The 16,538-nt window shown below is 40.6% G+C and overlaps 1 long non-coding RNA gene across 1 annotated transcript; it reads left to right on the forward strand.

Annotated features, from left to right (window-relative positions):
* The first annotated feature begins 579 nt into the window (after nucleotides 1-579).
* LOC107278988 (uncharacterized) lies at nucleotides 580-1,652 on the forward strand. The gene is made up of 2 exons (XR_001540307.3): nucleotides 580-880; nucleotides 1,079-1,652. It is a non-coding gene; the product is annotated as an uncharacterized lncRNA (long non-coding RNA).
* The last annotated feature ends 14,886 nt before the right edge of the window (nucleotides 1,653-16,538 follow it).

Raw genomic sequence — 16,538 nt, forward strand, 5'->3', positions numbered from 1 at the left:
AACTGGTAATTAATTGTGTTCTATGTTATTGGTCTTAGCAAAGTTATGCTGATCAACTACTAAGGTTCAGATCCTAATGTTATGCTCTTCTAGGACTTATGATTAGGACTCATAGATTTCTGTTTATGGATCTACATTTATACTAAAGATGTACTTGTACACTTGCTATTCATCCAATCCTACAGATTCGGTATTACTATATGAAGAACTAAATACATTGGTGAGTTTTGAGACTGCTAGTCTGCTAGTATTTCTCACTGTGGCATACGATTTATATTGATTAATACTTACAGAACTAATGTATGTCATGCTTTAATCTAGAATCATATGCTCTAGATGCTCTGCTATAGAGACTTATAACCCTACTCATTAATTCTAACTATTTATAATTTCAGGATTCACCAAAGAGATGCATGTGCAGCTGTTTACCTAAATGCATTTACGTAATAATTCTAGACAAACTAAAATGTTTCTTGTTACTAACCCCAAATAATTATAAACTAGAATTAACCTATATTTACTTTTCAGTTAAATAAAAATATTTATGTCCTACTAGTTGCACTTCCTACTCTGCAGCTCAAATTACTTAATATTCTTGTTCATCTTCTAATGGATGCAAATGCAACTCACAACTCCTACACATACTAGTATATGCATCACTCAAGAATCATGTCATGATATGATTGTACTTTCAGTTTAATCTCTTGATTACCTGCCATGATTTTAGGTGACAATTATATGGTTCCCTTCTCTGGTTCTGCAGCTACTCTTCTGGACTCTGATTCAATGGTTCTCCCGATGGAACTGTGATTTCTCCTCTTTGAGCTGAAGCACCACCTGCTCCTCCAGAAACTGAAACCCCTCTCTTCTTGAAGCTCAGGTACCTCCTACTTGATTTGCACCCTTGCTACCGATTTCTTTGATTTCTTGTTCTTGCTGATTTTACCTCCTGATCCAATTTACAACAGTTGCCTCTTCTCTTCCTTTCTTCTTGTCCTGCTTCTGCTGTTACTGATCCATCTTGTTTCTTGAGCTGGAGTGCCATCTCCTCCTAGAGCTAAAATCCCTGTTCATGCAGGACTGAACACCTCTACTTCATCCAAGAACTAAATACCTTTGCTTCTCCTTCTTCAGATTTGGTTTCTCTCTCTCTCTTTCTTGTTGTTTCCCTGTGGATAATAGGAATGAGATACGGTGTAATTGTGTTGCTGGCTACTAAGCTACTGCTCTGCTATTTTTCTCTGTTTTGAGCTGGTTTTACAACCGAACTGCTGGCTGCTACTACTGCTGCGGCTGAGGATGCTGCTTGGGGTTGTTTTCCAGCCGATGCAACCGAGACTGATTCACAGATAGCTGGTTAATATATGTGTGAATTTTTTTTGTGAAGGCTGGGTGACTCACCTACTTTAGTTTTGGTGGTTGTTTCACTGACTGACACCTAAGCAGTGTTTGATCGGTGGTGTAATGTGGGATTTCACTAAATTTTTCTATTTAGATAAATTCTGATACAATTAGGTACTTTTGCACTTGAGTCCCTCGGGGTCTCTAAAATTGAAGGTTACTCTGAGATTAGGGACTAATTTATAATTGTTCTAGAACTCATAGTCATTTTTGCAAGGTTACCAATTCTCCATATATTTTTGGTAGATAAATTTATGCTTCTATATGATGTAGCCGTGCATCTATTTGCTTGCTGGGATTAAAATGATTTGCTCTAGTTTTATTTTCAATTTCACAATTCCTCTATTGATTTGTATATAATAGTTATGAGTTGAGTATGTTACAGGGCATATGCAAAACATAATATGGATGTATGCATGCATGTATGCAGATATGTGTATCTCTCGCTGACTACTAATGTGCGCAATAGTTCATGGTTAGCAACGCGGCAATGAACCAAAACTAAATTATCTCACTCGTACAAGGTTTACTGTAACTAACAATAATCAATGGTGCATATGGAGATGACTTGATAAATAAATGACAAGAAAACGATCGAAAAAACCATTTAATATCCAGAATAGAACAACAATCAACATATTTATAGGTCCTAGCCAGCATCGTGGCTCAATCAACACCGCTCTCAGCCAGTGTGATCAAGTCATTAGCGTGACTAAGACTATAGCTAAAAACTTGGGATCTTACACACTGTACCATTAAATTAGACAGACTTGGATGCCTAAACTACCCGTATACAAAGTGGGAAAATAGGTATTCCTATGAATCATCGATCGCTTAGACTATTTCATTCTACTCCGGCCTACCATATACAAGGCTAGACATTAAATAACTTAATTAGCTAAGGCTACCCATAAATAGCATATATGGATGTACAGTAAACAATAGTGAGTGACACAAAGTTCAGTCCTTAATCGACTGAGTCTGAAATCCATCGTTTTTTATCATTTTAGTTTGCAATTATACAGAGAATCACTTCGTTCCATAAGTTCAAAATAGTTCAAATAGACATAAATAAGTGATCCATAACCATTTTTAGCATAATACTAGGCTTGGCTAAGCGTATGGCACATATAAAGCATAATTAAATCCATTAGAGTGCAAACAATGTACTCCAATCATTCCTATGGATACAATAAGCAAAAAGTGAAATTTATCAAGGAGGTTCATGCAACGAGTGGATTATAACTACCATGTTTTTTCAACATAATACAATTTATTATCAAATAGCGCATACAAGGTTTACAATCAAAACATTTGCCCAGAAAACATAGGATTCAAAGTATTGAAAGGAAGGGGCACTTGCCTTAGTTAGAATTCCCACCATAGTCAGCAATAAAATCAAACTCCTCACCAATATCAAATTTGTCCACTTTAAGAAATAACGGTAACGAACAACATCAAAAATATGCAAAAATCTAGCATTCTCTAAAATGAATGAATTTACTACTGTGAATAGGTACTGTATAAACATAATTTATGGTGAAGGAATTTTTATTTTATCACTTTGAATTTGTGAGTTGTGAATTTTATAAATTCTATAATGTACTAATAAATTTTAGATGAATTTTAGGCCCAAGTTCTGTGAAGTTCTAGGCTACTGCAGTATAAAGAGTACTTTGTCCTAAGTTCAACAAAATTTAGTTTACAATTTTTTGAGCTAGCATTAATTTATTATGAATTTCAAAGTTTTAATAGCATTTATTATAATGATTTAGTTACTAAACAAGGTAATCTCAAAGACTAAGGTTAAGACCAAGCTTAGAGTGCATACACATGTTTCTACTGATACAAAGACCATGGTTCAGTCCAAGAATATTTACTGATTATTCACATTCTCATTCTCAGGAATTTTCTACTGATTCAAGCAGACCAAGTTTCACTGAATACAGTAACATAAGACATCAAACTACTACCTAGTATTTGTCTGCATCGGCCAGCAGGTGATAGTAGCTAGATGACATGTATATTGCCAACCTTTGCTCTAGCAGTAAAACCACTTGGTGGTAGTTAGAGCTTCCATCTGTACAGCATGTTATCAGTCCATAAAAAAAGTGTTGTATCACTAATACTCTATACATGTAGATTTCAGTTAGGTAAATCCTACATCCTACATACAAGTATATTATGAGATAAAAACAAGAGAGATAAGAATTCTAGAGGGCTCATGAATATTCCAAACCTTCACTAATAAAAACAGGAAGTATCCCTCTAAAATTAATAACAGCACATTATGACATAACAATGAATATTAATTTTGTTTAGCTTCCAACCCAAAGTCTCACCTTATGATAATTGAAGGCCAGATATGAAGTAACATATTTGATCAGAGTCTAGACGTGTTAATGATTCGATCAGTGTTACTAGTACTGCATGAAAATATAACTCATAGTTGAGTTGTTCAGACCAGTCACAACATAATTTAGTGTTCAGACTTTGCTCTACTACTTCAGTTGTTCAGGCCATCGGGTTCTGATTTCTGAATAATCTAATTTGCTAGAAAGGAAGTGAACATAACATGCAAATTTCTGTCTAGGCAATTTCTACTTTTTGTACCGTGCAAGTCCCCTGATTTATGGTCACTGCTTTCTGTTTAGCCTAATGATCTGTTCGCTCGCAATGAACTGAATAGCTTTCATAGCCACTTTTCTAGAATTATACAGAAAATAATCGGCTAGACAGGAACGAGCAACTCACAGGGGTGGTCTTTCCAACCGGAGGCAGGCCGGTTGCAGGCCCCGAAAGAGGGGAATACTTAAGATCAATCAGCCCAGTAGAAGCAACAACATCATATCAACGCCAAGATGAAGAAATCAAGAAAAATAAGTCCCAAATTTGCATGCTTCCACCGATCACACACAACCACATAAACACAGGAAAGAAATGGAGGTACCTTACCCATCAGGCCATGAACGGGTTGGCGGGAGCCCAGAGCCTTCCACCAGCAAGTCCACCACGCCGGCGACTACCCTGTTGGAATTAATAGATGGGCCTTAGCCCACTCGAAGATTAATTCTTTGGAAAATTACAAAAGACCACCCCATGGAATGACATGTATGGGGAGTTTAGTGCCACCTTACTTATTCTAGGAGAGGGGGACCTCCTTAAAAGGGGGAATGCCCACCTAGCCACTTGAAGCATGTGAGGTGGAGAGAAGAGGGGGAACACACGTGCGCGCTCGCTCGCCTCGCCTGGCAAATGCTTCTGGGTGAGTATGATGAACCATATTGCATGTGTTTAATTCCTAAGCTTTCCATTGTCTTCTCTTTCTGATTTATGCAATGCATGTGTTTAATTTCTAAGCTTTCCATTGTCTTCTCTTTCTGATTTCTGCAATAAGTCTATGAATCATATTGCATGTGTTTCATTCCTAAGCTCAAGTAAAGCAACCTCGCAAGCCTCGCAAGGCTCTCATATTGCATGTGTTTCATTCCTAAGCTCAAGTAAAGCAACCTCGCAAGCCTCGCAAGGCTACCGAGGAGAGAAACTTGGCACCTCTAGAACTCCTACATTCAAATCTCTGTGAAATGAATGCGGTGTTGACGAAGGGTGGAAAACGATATTTCATGACGTTGATTGATGATGCTACTAGATTTTGCTATGTGTATTTGTTGAAAATAAAAGACGAGGGTCTAGATTATTTTAAAATTTATAAGGTAGAAGTTGAAAATCAACTTGACAGAAAGATAAAAAGACTTAGGTCTAATTGTGGTGGAGAGTTTTTCTCAAACAAGTTTGACCTATTCTGTGAGGAACATGGCATCATACATGAGAGGACGCCTCCCTATTCTCCCGAGTCTAATGGGATTGCCGAAAGTAAGAACCGTACACTGATTGACTTGGTGAATACCATGTTGGACACCGCAGGACTACCTAAGGCATGGTGGTGGGAGGTATTACTGACCTCAAATCATGTGTTCAACAGAGTTGCCTATAGATTCTGGGATATGCTCATCACAGCATTGCCTATAGATTTTTAATATTTAAATCTGAGGTACCTGATATGCATGTTGGTATAATTATGGAGTCTCGATACTACCTTCTTTGAGTGCTTTTTTTCAATGAAGGATACATAGTAGTTCTAGCCAACCCTCTGAAATAATTCCCAATTCAATCACACCACCAGAACAAACTGAACATACACATGAACATGTCACTGAGGAGGATGATAATGAAGCTCCTTGAAGGAGTAAGAGACAAAGGACGGCTAAGTCTTTTGGTGATGATTTCACTGTGTACCTCATGGATAACACTCCTAAGTCAATTTCAGAAGCATATGCATCTCCCGATGTAGACTACTAGAAGGAGGCTGTCCGTAGTGAAATGAATTCCATTATCACTAATGGGACTTGGGAGGTGACAGAGCAATCCTATGGGTGAAAACCTGTAGGGTGCAAGTGGGTGTTTAAGAAAAAGCTTAGGCCTGACGGTACTATTGAAAAGGACAAGGCTCGGCTTGTTGCTAAGGGCTATACTCAGAAAGAAGGCGAAGAGTTCTTTGACACTTACTCACCTATTGCTAGATTGACCACAATTCGTGTGCTACTTTCCCTAGCAGCCTCACATGGTCTTCTTGCTCATTAAATGGACGTTAAGACAGCTTTTCTTTATGGAGAGCTGGATGAGGAGATTTATATGGATCAACCTGATGGATTTATAGTTGAAGGTCAAGAAGGCAAGGTGTGCAAATTGTTAAAGTCTTTGTATGGTCTGAAACAAGGTCCTAAGCAATGGCATTAGAAATTTGATAGAACATTGACATCTGCAAGCTTCGCAGTCAATGAGGCAGATAAATGTGTGTACTATCGCTATGGTGGGGGTGAGGGAGTTATTCTGTACTTGTATGTTGATGACATACTGATAGTTGGGACAAACTTTGAGGTGATAAATGAGGTTAAATCATTCTTGTCTAAAATTTTTGATATGAAGGATCTGGGAGTAGCTGATGTTATTCTAAACATTAAGTTAATTAGAGTTGAGAATGAGATTACACTCTTGCAGTCCCATTATGTGGAGAAGATCTTGAATCGCTTTGGCTACATTGATAGTAAGCCTTCTCCAACACCTTATGATCCTAGCTTGTTGCTTCGAAAGGACAAGAGAAATGCTAGGAATCAATTGGAAAACTCCTAAATCATTGGCTTGCTCATGTACCTAGCTAGTGCAACTAGACCTGACATCTGCTTTGTTGTGAGCAAGTTGAGCTGGTTTACCTCTAACTCGGGAGATGATCACTGGCATGTGCTTGAGCGAGTAATGCGCTATCTGAAAGGTACTATGGAATTGGGATTTCACTATTGTCACAGCCTGAATTTTCGTTTTAGGATTTATAAATTATTTAATAAATCATTATTAGAATTTATATTAAATATTCATTAATTTACAAGAGAAGTTAAATGTGGGAAATAAAACTTCCTAAATATAATGTATGGCTGGATTTAATTTTTATTAAATTCTCCATGATTAATTATACTCTCTGGAATTTTCTCGGATTTTTCAGAGCTCAATTCCTAATTTTAATAATACAAAGAACATTTCAGTAATTATTTAATTAATAAATTAATCATTAAATGGTCTGGTTTCAATATTTTTAAATACTTTGAGTGTCCAAGTAGGTTCAAGATTTTTCTTGGAATTATTTGAGCATTAGAAATATTTTTAACAATTGAAAGATAATCTTATTGGTTAATTTATTTGAAAAAGTAATAAAATGCTCTTCCTAGTCTTGGGCCGAATTCAGCCCATTCCCTCCTCTTCTCTCTCCCTTCCTCTCAGCCTGTAGGAAAGTCTGTTTTTCTCCCTCTCGCTACAGCGTTGTCTTCAACCTCTGGACAGAGCCGAGCCAGCCGTGCGTGTCCTACCACCAAATCCCGCCTCCCCGTTGCTCCTCTTTCCAAATTAATTGCGGGAATGGAATCCTCTCAATCTCATCTACAATTTCTCCTCTATGATTTCCCAAAGAAATCTCCAAAAGTTTCTATGGAAATCCTTTCCAATTTCGCGGATCAATCTTTCCTTTTCCGTCGAGAACCCTAAAATTTCCCGGAGATTTTCCCGTCGATTTGGGCCCGGACCCGAGTTCCCGTGCCTATATAAAGGACCCCCTAGTCGTCCTGTACCTATCCCCTCAAGTCCCATCTTCCGCCGTCGCCGGAAACGCTCTCCCCGTGCTTGCCTTCTCTCTCCACCTTTGGCTGCTGTTCCAGCCGCCGTGCGCCGTCGCCTTGGCCGTCGCCAGTCAGCGCCGCCACCTCCCTCGGCTCCGCAAAGTCGAGCTCTATCCCGGCCGCTGGTTATTTTACGCCAAATCTGTCACATCCTGATTTTTGTTTTAGGATTTATAGATTATTTAATAAATTATTATTAGAATTTATATTAAATGTTCATTACAAGTGAAGTTAAATGTGGGAAATAAAATTTCCTAAATATAAAGCATGGATGGATTTAATTTTTTTAAATTCTCCATGGTTAATTATACTCTCTGGAATATTCTTGGATTTTTCGGAGCTCAATTCCTAATTTTAATCATACAAAGAGCAGTTCAGCAATTATTTAAATATTAAATTAATCGTTAAATGGTCTGATTATAATTTTGTTAAGTACTTTGAGTGTCCAAGTATTTTCAGGATTTTTCTTGAAATTATTTGAGCATTGGAAGTATTTTTAACAATTCAAAGATCATTTCAGTGATTAATTTAATTGGAAAAGTAATTAAAATTCACCTTTTCCTTTTCGGGCCGAATTAGGAAAAGTCCTCTCACTCTCGGCCCAGTCTCCTCTCAGCCTGCAGCCCTTTTTCTCTCTTTCCCGAAGTCTGCTTTGTGTCCCTCCTTTAATCAGTCCTTGGAAGTAGAAGCCCAGCCGAAAGTCTAGTTTGCCTCCCTGGCACTGTTCATCTTCAAGCTTGGACAGAGCCGAGCCGCTCGTGCTGTGCCCTGTGCAGCTGCCGCTTCCTCCGTTAAATCCGCCACATCCCGAGCTCCGTTTGCAAAATTAGTTGAGGGGAAATATTCCTCTTATCCTCCTCTATCCTTTCCCCCAAGAATCGGAGCAAATGGTTGAGTATCTTGTCCGAATCGAACTCGTTTTTGAGTTTATCTCCAAAACCGAGTTTTTGTTTTTCCCGAGTCGATTTCTTGCGGGAGGAGTCCGATCTCTTCAATCCAAGGCTATAAATAGGGCCCCCTAGTCCACCTCTTTCGTTTGCCCCTATTCCCAAGCCTTCCTGTGCTCCGTAGCTCCGTCGTCGCCGCCGCCAAGCAAACCGCCGCCGCCGGCCATCTCCGGTGCCGCTGCGCCGCCGTCTCCATCGTCGTTGCCGGTCGCCGTCACCACCGTTGGGTGCGCCGTGGTGAGAGGAAGCTCGGCCACCCTTCCTTTTTCGTCGCCGGTCACCGGAGCTCCGCCGCCCCGTGCAACCCGAGCCGCCGCCGTCGCCTCTTCGTCGCCGGCCGTCGTCGTTCGTCGTTTGGCTCGTTGGTAAGTACTGTTAGGTTCGTCTCGTCGTCCTCCACGTATAGATGTCCTCCAAAATCCTGGCCGACCACCCTAGCTCCGGCGAGGTCGCCATCCGAGCCGGCCACCATTGATGACATCATCATCTTCTCCTTTTCAAGTTTTTTTTTCTAATAGATTAAATCTTCAGAAATTCATAACTAAATCATTGTAACTCGGTTTTGAGTGGTTCAAGTTGCTAAATTCATCTAAAATCATGATCTACATGTTTGTTTACTTTATATGTACTGTTTATTTGGTTTTTATTAGTCCTTTTCTTCGTTTTGCGTGTTAGCTTGTCGTTTCCGTCGTTGCGAAGGTTCGTGAGTGCGTCGGGAGTGTTCAGAAGATTAATTGAAGACCGATTATTGCAAGGCAAGTCACACAGATCCCAAACAACCCTTTGAGCATGTTGAACCCATTTAAAGCTATTATTTTATTTCAACTATGCATTGTTTTCGAATGTCATCGGGTGGTGAACCTTTCCCAATTAATTAATGGCCGAAGATGATCTTATTTTCCTATGGGTTATAATTTGATTAGCATGAACCTTACATATTGGATTGGTTCAGCTAAATGTTATATGTATGTTTGCTTAGCCATGCTTAGAAACATTAGCTAATTAAAGGGGATTAAATATAAATTATATTATATTATTCTTATTAATTATGGTTATATTTAATGGTAGCTCACGATGATTAATCGTGTGATGTTAATTAATTGATAATTAAAATCTGGTTAAGGTGGGTTGTGAGCATATGGTTTTGATGGTTGTGCTCATGGCAATTAAGGACCGGTTCGCGAGCTACTGTTGTGAAACATTAACCGTGCCAACCACAAGCCAGCATGGGCAACGGCTTTACCTTTTGTATAGCATGATTCATTACGGGGCACCAGACTGAGAAGCGGCGAGAAGTCCGTGGGGGTCGCTGGGGAGTCCATGCCTCTGGTTTTTGAGGGGGTGATTATGATCCAGGAATGGTGCACTGTGGTGAGTTGTGTTGTGCGAAGGGTATTGTCACGATTTCCCCCTTTGCAGTGCCGTGGTGGTACTTCGGGGCATGGCAACATGTGTGGAATCGTGTCTTGTGGGTACAGTGGTACACCTCTGGCCAGAGTAAAACTATTCGAATATGTCACGCCCGGAAATTCACTAGTAATTTCCGAACTTATTTGTGCATAAAATCCTCGTCCAGGAATCAGCCGAGGTACACAAACTGACAATTTAATATACAAATCCATCATAATAACTAAACCGATAAATACTTACTTATGAGGCACTTAGTCCTCATCATGAAGAAAACTGCAGCGGAAAATAAAATCTAGCGAAGCTCCGGCTCCACTCCCACAGGCAGCTCAACTGGGGTATAAGCCAAACGTCTTCTCCTTCTGGATCCTTTTTCTTCCACTGAGGTTGATTGATTATTGCAAGAATGAGCATATGCCATACTTAACAAGCCACACAGCAAATATGCAAGTGCACAAGGATACCAAAGGATGGCATAATATAGGCTCATTTGCAAAAGCAGCATTTAGCAAAACATTTAAGAGAAATAAAACAGTAGAATAATTAATCAGAAATTTTAATCAACACTGAACAGCACACCCATGCTGTACAGGCCCAACCATCCTGAACAACCATACCCGGCTGAACAGATCTAACTCCAAACCAGGAGCTAAGCAAATTATTACCAATTATAACATCCATAATTTATTGTGAGAGGTGTGAGACTAATCACGAAAAACATTGCTCAACTCGCCCATAACCGCGGGCACGGCTATTCGAATAGTTTTACTCTGGCCAGAGGTGTACCACTGTACCCACAAGACACAACCTCAACATCATGTCAACCATGCGTCGCGATACTGGAAAGTACCCGAATAGAGGCTGTGACATTATCCCCTGCATAACACAACTCACCACAGTGCACCATTCCTGGATCATAATCACCCCCTCTACAACCAGAGGCATGGACTCCCCAGCGACCCCCATGGACTTCTCGCCACTTCACAGTCTGGCACACTATAATGAATCATGCTATACAAGAGATAAAGCCGTTGCCCACGCTGGCTTGTGGTTGGTACGGTTAATGTTTCACAACAGTAGCTCGCGAACCGGTCCTTAATTGCCATGAGCACAACCATCAAAACCATATGCTCACAACCCACCTTAATCATATTTTAATTACCAATTAATTATCATAACACGATTTACCATCGTGAGCTATCATTAAATATAACCATAAATTATAATGTAGTATATATAATTCATCCCATTAATGAGCTAATGTTTCTAAGCATTGCTAAGCAATTATATCTAACATTTAGCTGAACCAAACCAATACATAAGGTTCAAGCTAATCAATTTAGTACCCAAGGTATCAAGGAATAGGATATTCAATGCAAATTGGCCATAACAAAGGAATAGGTTCACACCACCCGGTGACATTCGAAAATAAATGCACAGTTGAAATAAATAGAGAATTTAAATATAGGATCAACATGCTCAAAGGATTGTGTTTAGGATCTGTGTGACTTGCCTTGCAATAATCAGTCTTCAATTAATCTTCCCGATCACTTCCGACGCACTCACGAACCTTCGCAACGACGGAAACGACAAGCTAACACGCAAAACGAAGAAAAAGACTAATAAAAACCAAATAAACAGTACATAAAAAGTAAACAAACATGTAGATCATAATTTTAGATGAATTATGAGACTTGAACGGCCTCATTCTGACTTCAAATGAATTTATTATGAATTTTACAAGATTAAATCTAATTAAAGCCCAATTAAAAAGAATTAAATAAATTTAATTCAATCTATGGACAATTTTAATATGTAGATCTTTATTTTAGAAAAATTTAGAAACTTGAACCACTTAAAACGGATCTACGGTTATTAAGATATGATTTTCCGAAGATTTAACCATTAGAAAAAAGGAAAAAGGAAAAGGAAAAAGGGACGATGACGTCAGCCCTAAGGATGATGACGTCAGCCCTGGAGATGACGTCGGCATGACGTCGGCAACGACGGCCGGCTCGGGTTGGGGTGCTCGCCGGCGCTAGGCGAGTCGGCGGCGAAAACGGAGACCACCTACGCGTAGAGGACGACGAGACGAACCCGTTGGTACCCTCCAACGCGACGATCGACGACGGATGACGGCCGGCGACGAGAGGGACGATGGCGGCGGCTCGGCTTGCACGTGGACGGCGAGCTCCGGTGACCGGCGACGGAAAAGGAAGGGTGGCCGAGCTTCTCCTCGCTCCCGTGCACCTCACGGTGGTGGCGGCGACCGACGGCGATGACGGAGGCGGCGGCGCGGCGCGGCCGGAGATGACCGGCGGCAGCAAGCGGCTAGCTCGGCGTGGCGGCGACCCTACGGAGCACTAGAGACCACGGGAGATGGGGCAAACGAAAGAGGAGAACTAGGGGATGCTTTATAGGGGCTCGGATCGAAGAGATCAAGCCGCAAACGAGAGGAATCGAATCGGGAAGAACACGGACTCGGTTTTGGAGATAAAAACAAATCGAACTCGATTCGGCTCCAAACCGCAACGATTCGCTTCGATTCTTGGGGAAAAGAAAGAGGAGACCGAGAGGAACAAAACCCCTCAATCAATTTGAAGAAACGGGCTCGGATTTGGCCGGAATCGAGAGAAGAAAGGGCGGCTAGGGTTTCGGGCTCGGGCGGCGGCGGCGTCCGGAGGAGGGAGACGATCTCGACATGTGGGCCCCACATGTCAGCGGCTGGGAGAGAGGGGCGGCGCGGCGCGGGCGCGGGCGGCTTGGGCGACCTGGGCCGAGCGCGGGAAGAGAGAGAAAGAGAGAGAAAGAGAGAGAAGTTGGGCCGAAATCGGCCCAACGGCCTAGGAGGAGATTTTAAAAACTTTTTCAATTAAAATAATTTGTGAAATGTTGTTTCATTTATTAAAAATACTTCCTTTGCTCAAATAATTCCCAGAAAAATCTAGAAAATATAGGAACAAGCAAAGTATTTAATGAAATTTTATCTAGCTCATTTTTATATTGAGATTTAGCAAATTAAAAGAAAGATCTTCTCTTTTAAACTTTTAAAATCATTTCTATTAATTCCTTTTAAACAACAATTTATAATTTAGGGATTTTAAAATAAGAAAAGCACTTAACAATTATAATTAGATCATTATATGATTATGTTAATATTTAAATAATTGCTGAACTTTTCTTTGTATGATTAAAATTAATAATTGAGCTCTGAAAAATCCGAGAAAATTCCAGAGAGTATAATTAACCATGGAGAATTTAATAAAAATTAAATCCACCCATGCTTTTTATTTAGGAAATTTTATTTCCCACATTTTACTTTACTTGAAAATTAAAGAACATTTAATATAAATTCTTTTATTAATTTATTAAATAATTTATACACCCTAAGACGAAAATCAGGGTGTGACAGAATAGCCGTGCCCACGGTTATGGGCGGGTTGAGCAATGTTTTTCGTGACTAGTCTCACACTTCTCACAATAATTATAGATGTTAATAATTTGCTTAGCTCTTGGTTTGGAGATTAGATCTGTACAGCCGGGTATGGTTGTTCGGGATGGTTGGGCCTGTGCAGCATGGGTGTGCTGTTCAGTGTTGATTAAAATTTTTAATTAATTACTCTACTGTTTTACTTATCTTAAATCTTTGCTAAATGCTGCTTTTGCAAATGAGCCTATATTATGCCATCCTTTGGAATCCTTGTGCACTTGCATATTTGCTGTGTGGCTTGTTGAGTATGTCATATGCTCATTCTTGCAATAATCATCAAACCTCAGTTGAAGATAAAGTATCCAGAAGGGAAGACGTTTGGCTTATACCCCAGTTGAGCTGCCTGTGGGAGTGGAGCTGAAGCCATCGCTAGACCGTTATTTCCGCTGCTGTTTTCTTTTCTTTTGTAAGTATGTAACGTTATTATTATGATGGGTTTGTATATTAAAATTGTCAGTTTGTGTACCTCGGCTGATTCCTGGACGAGGATTTTATGCACAAATAAGTTCAGAAATTACTAGTGAATTTCCGGGCGTGACAAAATCCCACCGGAGGTAGCCCGTCATCGTGAACCGGAGCGCCGACGTCGTCACCGTGCCTCCAGCCGCACCGTTCATCGTCGTCCGTCGTCGCCTTCGGTCGCCGTCGACTCCATTGGGTTCAGAGGAGCAAGGTGAAGCCCAGCCACCGGTTTTTCTTCGCAGAAGATCGCTGAAACGCGGCAGCCATCGCTGACCCGACCCCATCGCCCCCTCTACCTCGCTGCCGACCGTCTGCCGTCGTCATCCATCGTCGCGCCACCCCTCGGTGAGCTTTCCTCTCTCCCATGTCGTTCACCGGTGTAGTTTATCCCTAGGGTGTTAATCCCATCTAATCTACTTGTTTGGCCCTAGCATCATCATCGTCTCCGTGTGTTGTCGCCGGACTATCGTCGTCGCCTCTTCTTCTCCGGTCGCCGCTGTTTCCTGGTGAGGCCTCCTCTCCGATTCCTAGGGTAGATGTTTGTGTAAGCCACATGTGTGTCATCGTCGCTGTGCCGTCGCCCTAACCCTAGCCGCTTGCCTCCACTGAGCCACCGCCGCTGAGCCGCCGCCCTAACCCTAACCCAATAAGTGTTAAAGATGCCTCCATTGTTAGTTAAAGAAAAAAAACATCTCTATCCAAGTTACATGTGTGTCTTGAGTTCAAATCCCTATTCCCCTACATATTTTTTGACTTAATATGCATCTTTAGTATCGGTTATTTAACTGGTACTAAAGATGTCTCGATTTGTTGGTTATGATTGCTACAATCAGTACTAAAGGGGGTCTCGATTTGTTGGTCACGGTTGCATTATAAGAAGTAATCACAATAATAAAAGTAATCACCTCATAGCATTATGAATGTATGAAAGCAATTTAATCATATCTAGAAGTAACTTATACATATGATAAAAGTAACTTACGTATATAATAAAAGAAATTTACAAACAAAAAAAATTATCATAATATAATCATGTAAGATCTTGTTGTATAGATTTAATTGTAGGGAACACAACGGTATAATTGGATCATAGATCAGATAAATAATTTAAGAGAATATTTTATTTGAAATAATGAGGATGCAAGTGGCAGGTGCTAGGCATTCATTAAAGTCACTTTCTTTTTTTATAAGTTACTTCTATAATATATATATATATATAAATTACTTTTAGGCTTTATTGAATTTACTTTTATATGTATAAGAAGTAATTTAGTGAAATCTAAAAGTAATTTAGATATATTACAAAAGTAATTTATATTTTTTCATCAAAATATAATCATGTGAGATCTTATTATAAAGATTTAATTGTTACGAACACAACGGTGTAATCGGATCGTAAATCGGATGAGTAGTTTAAGGTAAAATTGTATTTGAAGTATAGGTGGATGGTGTCTATCAAAGATGGAGTGGTAGCTGGTTTACCACTAGCTGTAGTCACGTCCAAAAAAGAAAAAGGGCGAAATAAAAAGGCCGGACGGAAAAAAAATAAAGAGCGAAAAAAACTACGGACGAAAATACTCACGAAAGTATATATATATATATAATTTTTTTTAATACTCACGCGGGTTGGAATAATTTTTTGGCGACGGACGAAAATTCTCTACGGAAGCCTTACGAATTTTTTAATTGGGTTAATTGGATCCATGCCATTATAAATATCACGGTTTTAAAATATACCATTGATATTTACTTATTTGGATTCATGCCATTATAATTTCACACATATCCATTATATACCACTATTTACCCTTTCAACACATTTTCTAAGATATTATGACCAAATTGCCCCTATCTTCTTCCTTATCCTCTTCCCCTCTCTATCCTGTTCATCTTCCATCTCCTTCTCCCTTCAAGCAGCAGGTGGTTGCAGGAACTGCTCCTCTTCCTTCTCCTCTTCCTGTTGGACGGCATTAGGAAGGACGCAAGCTCAGTGACCAAGTTGGAGAGCTTCTTCCAGATCACTGGTGGAGAAATGATCTTTGCTGGGTCGACCCAAAACCACAATAGTCCCGGTTCCAAAAAGAACCGGGACTAAAAATAATCTTTAGTCCCGGTTGAAAACCCTACCGTCATTCTATGATCTTTAGTCCCGATTCATCCCTTGTCAGATGTATGTCATGGGGCCGAGGATCTTTAGTCCCGGTTGCTGTCACCAACCGGGACTAAAGAGATTACCACTTTATTCACGGCTGGTATTACCAACCGGGACTAAAGATCTTAGTTTGGTATTATCAACCGGCGCTAAAATTGAACGCGTAGTATATAATCCCAATCCCTTATCCTCTTCCCCCACAATTGCAACTCACAGATCGAATCTCTTTTCCTTCTCCTCCTCCTCCTCTCCTCTCACATAGATCCTCTCTCCTCATCCAGATCTCACACAGATCCCCTCTCCTCCACCTCCTCCCCTTCCTCCTCTTCTCCCCCTCCTCCCCTTCCCATCCGGCGGGTCGGCAGCCGGCGGGGCCGTGCCCGGCGGCAGGCAGCAGCGCCGTGCGCGGTGGCGGGCAGCAGAGGGTGGCGGCGGCCGCGGCGGGCGGCGGGGCC

Source organism: Oryza sativa, chromosome 10 (assembly GCF_034140825.1).
Source record: "Oryza sativa Japonica Group chromosome 10, ASM3414082v1".
Lineage (NCBI taxonomy): Eukaryota > Viridiplantae > Streptophyta > Magnoliopsida > Poales > Poaceae > Oryza > Oryza sativa.